The sequence below is a fragment of the Dendroctonus ponderosae genome, unplaced genomic scaffold, assembly GCF_020466585.1.
Source record: "Dendroctonus ponderosae isolate FM_Combo_2020 unplaced genomic scaffold, Dpon_F_20191213v2 Dpon_F_20191213_11, whole genome shotgun sequence".
Classification (NCBI taxonomy): domain Eukaryota; kingdom Metazoa; phylum Arthropoda; class Insecta; order Coleoptera; family Curculionidae; genus Dendroctonus; species Dendroctonus ponderosae.
In genome coordinates this window covers 507,785-514,114 of record NW_026017213.1, presented here as the reverse complement: position 1 = coordinate 514,114, position 6,330 = coordinate 507,785, and the positions used below count along the sequence as shown (strand labels likewise).

Genomic DNA, 6,330 nt, shown 5'->3' with positions numbered 1-6,330 from the left:
TTGAGTTTTTGAATCTGTTGGGTATAGCTATATAGTCGATTTGATTTCTAACTATTTTTTCCGCAGTCTGCTGGCGATTTCCACGTGTAGATTCTGCGAGGGGGGTGTGAGCTTGAATATGGTGTTACTGAGTAGTAAGTTATGATCCTGGCAGAACTGTATAAGACGGTCCCCTCTTTCGTTTATTTCACCGAGTCCATCTTTATTATCGATGCCGGTATTGATGGTGGTGTACCGAGCGCAAAAAGCTGATTGGGACTTTGGCGCTGGTGCGAAGAGGGCCCCAATTGCAGCCAGAATGTTGCCAGACTTAAACGAAAAAATTGAAAAAAAACAAAGCTTCGTTATCGCTTATCGTGCTCAACTGCAGCGAGATTAGGCCGAGCCCGAGCGCACATTAAATGCGAAAACAAGGCAACGGATAAGGAATATTTTGGTACGGCCGACGCCCGTGGTGGAATCGAAAACAACCGCTCCACGCGCCTTCCATGCATCCGCTGAGGCGCCGCACTATGGGTTTTTGATGACCGCATCGACCCGGGATACGAATTTTCAATGCAACGCGCCACGCGTTCTTCGCCGTAGTCAGTCGCCTCCACGTGGCCGCCTTGGCTGATTTTTTCATCGAGCGCCGACCTCGACAACCCGATACGAGACGTAGGTCGTGGGCTGCCCCTCGCCTCCTCATGCCCGCACCATTTACAATGTTGCCATGCGCTCGCAAATTCCGAAAATCTGCCATGTGGCATCAGGGAAGGTCAGCATCAGTTGACAGTTGGATCTAAACGACAAGCTGACAGTTGGATCTAAAACGACAAGTTGACACCTGACGTATGCCATTTTTGAAGCACCGGTGAACAAATGCCTTCATTACGCTGCTCTTAACGAGGATTTTTTTGATTTTCTGGATCAGCGTTACTCAAAGTGTGCTCCGCGGAGCCCCGGGGCTCTGCCGACAATAATACAAAAACACGTGGTCTATTTTATTTTGTAATTTTTACATAGAGAGGTATAACTAAAAAGATCACAAAAAGATAAACTGAACACAATTTGAAATCTACTTCATAAAGTCTGTAATTTTTTTATGTACATTTCTGCTGCAAAAATAGATGTTAGTTATATAGTTTTCAAGATCACAAAAGGACTCCCAGATATGATTAGAAACTTGGCGTGATTGCAGAAAATTACGAGATTCTGACACTTTTTTTGTCATTTCAGACATGGTTGGAACAGCATTAGCGTCTACAGTAGAACACGTTTCACCTAAATCGTCATCTTTCTCATTATCGCTTAAAGCTGTAGATGAGGTTACGGAGTCCATAATTTGCTCATCGGTCAACATTTCGCTTGTAAGAATGCCATTATCAATGCTCACATATTCGAAGAAATTGAAATCACTCAATTTGTTTTAACTTGTTCTTCGACAACATTGGGACATCTTCGTCTGTGTCATACTCGTAGTCAGTCTTTATACTTTTCTAACCATTCGTTAAGTGGAATTTCATCGTTTGGTTCATAATCATTTTTTTTCTTACAAATCCACCATGCTCCAAGCAATTTGTAATGAATGAAATTGACTGCATCTAAGAGATGTATAGAAAAAGTTTCATTTTTATCGACCGCCTGACATTTTCATAAGAAGAATTTTCCTATAATGAAATTTTAGCGAATGTATTACTCCTTGATCCATAGGTTGGAGCTTCGCACTTGTATTCGGTGGCATAAAAACCAACTTCATTTGTTCTAATTTAACATCATTGCGCGGGACAGTTGTCGACTAGAAGCACAATTTCTCTGTTTTTAAGCTTTAGTTTCTCCGCCCATTGCCGCAATTCAGTTCTAAAAATGCCCAATATCATCCAAGCTTTGCCGTTTGCTTTGTAGTTTACTGGCAAAATCTGTGTATCAGTTGGCACTTAACTTTAAACGTCAAATTGGGCGCTGATTTGACGACTGACGTATGTCATTGTGGACGAATGAATGAATCGCTCAATAAGCAAACGCCTTCAATATGCTTCATTACGCTGCTTAAAGAAGGATTTTTATTCAGTTTTTATTTATTTATTCTCCGGATAATCTAATAATAATAATCGAAAAGTGGAAAATATTGCTATATAGATCATAGTTCTGGTCTTCTAGAAAAAACTACTCAGTTGATAAGCAAGCAATCGGAAAATGTTTTTTTCCCTAAAAAATGTCTTAACTTAAAAAAAAACACTGAAGAAGGAAGGTCAGCATCAGTCCAAATAATGCATCGTTGACATTTGGCCCTAGACGTCAAATTGAGGAGCGATTTGACAACTGTCGTATATCATTGTGGGCGAATGAATGAAATTAATTATGCAGCAGAAGATCATTTTTTGATTCTCTGGATAATTTTTGAAAAGTAGACAAATTGGAGATCGCTGTTCTGGTCCTTAGGAGAAAACTACTCAGTTGGTGTAGCAAGTTTTCGGAAAATGTATTTTGTTCTCTGAAGAATGTCTCAACTAAAAGCAAACACTGATCAGCATCAGTCCAAATGACAAATCGGGCGGTGATTTGACAACTGATGCAAGTCAATGTGGGCGAATGAATTAAATGGAATCGTTCAGTAAACAACTGTTTTCGTTATGCAGCTCTTCGAAGAGAATTTTTCGATTTTCTCGATAAGTTTTGAAAAGTGAAAAATACTGGAGATCGCTGTTCTATTTTATATTTTACATGGCACACTTCATTTGCAACAGTCGAGAAAAAGGGAAGATGTAAATGTAATTTTTCGAACGAAACCAGCTTAGGTACTCAAAACAGTTGAAACCCCACTACCAGGAATCGAAGAAAGCATGCATGCTAAGGCACGAAGGTTTTGCTTCAAGTGGTGGCTTTTTTCCTGATTATTGAAAAACCAAACTTTGAGGCATTGAGCCTTGTGGACTAATAAAAGTAAAAACATTGTTGTCAAATTCCTGCTCAGGTTTTTTGCAAAAATCTCGGTTCTTTGTGGGGATTGTTGCGCCAACCCAAAGCACCGGCGCAGTAACTCAGTTCCGTTGCCGGGAAAATGTTGATGCGTTTTTTTACTCGTTTTTAGATTTCTTTTAAGGGCTCTTTATTAATAATATTTTTTAAWTTTTTTCAGAAKTTTACAGTTTTAGCCAAGTTAATTTGTCTTCTAAATGYTCARCTTTCTAAAGTGTCACTTAAAAATGCTGACAATCTTAAGGTATTTTCCCCGAAAAATTATGAAATAAATTTCGAGTCCTTCGTCGCTTTGTAAAACGTTTTGAAATCCCTTTCCAGCTTCGAATTTTGAAGAAAAATCAAATAATTTTATATCAAAAAAATGAACAGAATTCTCGAAAGTTTCTCTGAAGATTGTAGACTTAAAAAAAATGTGTTTTTTTAGTTTTGACTGAATTTTTTTTGCTTAACTTTCTACTAAAAACCCTCTATTTTGTAATTTCACTTAAAAATACTGACGATATGGAGGTCGCAAAAACGCAAAAAATTACAAGAAAAACTCATAGCTTTGTAAAAATGTTACAAAAACTTTTCAGCGTCGAATTCGGGACAAAAACAAAAATAAGTTCCTCCCCTTTTTCCCCGAAATCCATTAAGATTTTCTCCAAAACGGATCACAAAACTAAATGTTGTTAATCGAAAACGCAAAGAAACATTATTTTCTGATGATTTTATTCTTTTTTGACAATAATAGGGTCTTTTCAGCCAAAAATGACAAAATTAATTTGACTAGAAAATTGGCCTCGTTCATGGGTTTGCAGCGAACTTTAGAAACCCCATTTCAGCTTCGAAGTTGGCAAAAAAACCAAATAACTTTATTCAGTTTTTAGCGGAAAGTAATTGGGATTATCTTAAAAAAACGACGAGCAAAAGTTTACAAAATATTATTTGTAAAATTCGCCGCCCATCGCTCATCGCTCTGAAGATTTTTAAAGTTCCTTAAATTGTCAGGTCATTCCAGTGTTAACAATGTTTCTATTAAGCAAGCCTTTCTACGCAAAATCGCATGATTTTTTGGTTGTACTTAAAATATTGAAAAAGCGAAAGTTTATAATCATTTATTTGGAAAACTCTTGGAAACTGGGGTTTCTTCACTTTTAGGTCAATATTTAAATAACACTGTCTCTAAACAGAAAAACCGCGCATAAAAATGATTTTTTTATGCAAAAAATTAAAATATCGATTTTACAAAAAAACTCGTCGACTTTCTTTGGACTCAGTTCTGTTGCTGGGAAAATCTAGATGGTTCTTTATTAGTTGCTTGAACAAATTAGTAAAACGTTACTAAGGAAAAATGTTAATCAACTTGTTTTTAGATGTGAAAATTCCAGTCTCGGGTCTCGTAAAGCTTCAATAAATCACTTATAACTCATTAACCTATGAGTTATAACTCGCTGACTCAGAGAGGCGCAACAACTCAACAGCGCAAATCAACAGTGTTACCCAGGCCTATTGTAACACCCCGCATAGATGAACGCAACATATTTTGTTGCTGTTTTGAAAAAAAAAGTGACTTCAATAAAATATCGCCGAACTGAATGTCGTGAATCTGGCAACGTGGCGCCGCTTAATTTCCATGAAATCTTTATCTGCAATTTGCAAACTACTATTATTGTTATGTGGCTGAATGCAATTTGATTTCCAGTGATCTAAAATCACCTTGTTTTCTGCGAAAGTGTATTTCGGTTAAGGGGCTGATTTGCTCGCATGGGAACAGTTGAGTCAGGTTGCGTTTTCGCGGCCCGCGATTTGAAGGCTGCGCCAAGGGCTACTATCGGCTTATGGAAAAGGAACTGACCGAAAAAAAATTCCTGAATAATCATCAATGAAGCAACTGGGTCGGTGATTGCCAACTGATTTTGGGCCTGCATTTTGCAAAAAACCGATCGTTGCCAACTTTTTCCGTTGGCCCAGAAAGTTAGAGGTCAAAATTGACCCTTGAAAGTTGCATGCCCACTGGCTGACGCTCGTCGAAATTGCAAAACGGGTTTAAAAACGTGTGAAAAAACTGATTAAAAATAAAACCAAAAAAAACAAAAATACTTACAATTAATTCTGGGGGGTTGGTTTCGGGACGGTTGGAGCCGCAACGTCCTGAATCATCCAAAATGGTTTGAACGCGACCCGGACGAATGCGAATCAGACTGAGAACCGTTTGATTGATGCGCTTTGATTGATGGGAACTTTGATTGTTGGTTGGGATGTTTGGCTTTTGAAAGGCAAGCGAGAAGTTTGAAAAGTTTGAACCACACTTGCAATGGCCAAAATCTGACTAAATGTTTACTAGCGGTGCCGAACGAGGTGGCGGACGCGGCCGAGATCTCTCGTGGAGCGTTCCGCCGCCGCCGCGCCGCCCCCGGCTCGCCTACCGTGACCTGTCCCAGAGTTTTGCGGCTCGTGGAAGTCGGCACGTGGCGGCGAGTGACTACGGCGACCGCCTCGTGGCTCGAAAAGTTGTTTTTGTCCCGATTAATGGGTTTGTTGTTTAGCGTTCGATACGGGTTTTTTTCGAGAAAAACGCTCGATCTGTTCGGACGCGATGCTCTAATTGAAATTGCCCTTGGCTCGGGATCTTAATGCGTACAATACGTAGATATGCGAATATCGTGGGGTGTCATAGGCGATGTTCCTAAGGTCGTGCAACGGCCATTGCGGAATCGGAATTATTGTTCGTTCTGCTGGCGAATTTGGTTATTGGCGTGGGTCAGGAGCGGCGGCTTAGAGATTTTGCGTTAGGCAAGGCTGTGCTGTCCTACTTTTTTTTGGTCTAGACTGTTATAGTCGGTTGTTTATGCACGTTTGCACTAACTGCTTTCAAATTGTTCTTGTTGCTTTGCAGTACGCTTTCGCTTTTCGAGCAGGGTGACCTGACTGAGAAATGGCGATTTCGCCAACTAGCGGACGAATATCCGTCAAAAATCGCCAAACGTAGACTAAAAAATCGCAAGTAAATTCAAACGGGGTAAACCAATAGAAGCAAAGCGGAACGGTTTAAATTAAACAAGTACTTTATTTTTTACAAGTTGAACTGAAATTATACAGGGTGAGGTGAGGATAGAGGCTTCCTTGGGGAGTACGAGAAAAATATTAACAAATTTTTTGGAATATTTCTGGAAGATATCAACAGTTGAAGAACGAATTTCAACTTTGTTATTAAGCATTATTTTGAAATTGTTTCATGTTTAATTGGTAGCATATTGGAACACTTAAGCATTGAAAAATAAAAATTACGACCTTTGCTTCAAATTACGAAAATTTTTGATATCAAAAAAGTTCTCTTCTACAATTTTTTGATAACAAGGCACAGCGGCAATGATGTTTTCTGTCATT

At 39.0% G+C, this 6,330-nt stretch overlaps 1 protein-coding gene across 2 annotated transcripts in view; it reads right to left on the bottom strand.

Moving 5' to 3' along the window:
* LOC109535347 (Krueppel homolog 1) overlaps window positions 1-5,339 on the bottom strand; it is a 15,947-nt gene extending 10,608 nt beyond the window's left edge. Inside the window, exon 1 of one of the 2 annotated variants that reach the window (XM_048662457.1) lies at window positions 5,048-5,339. The gene's annotated coding sequence lies outside the window, so the exon portion shown is untranslated. The remainder of the gene's footprint in view (window positions 1-5,047) is intronic. The other variant, XM_019901236.2, reaches the window with a different exon arrangement.
* Between the last annotated feature and the right edge of the window lie 991 nt (window positions 5,340-6,330).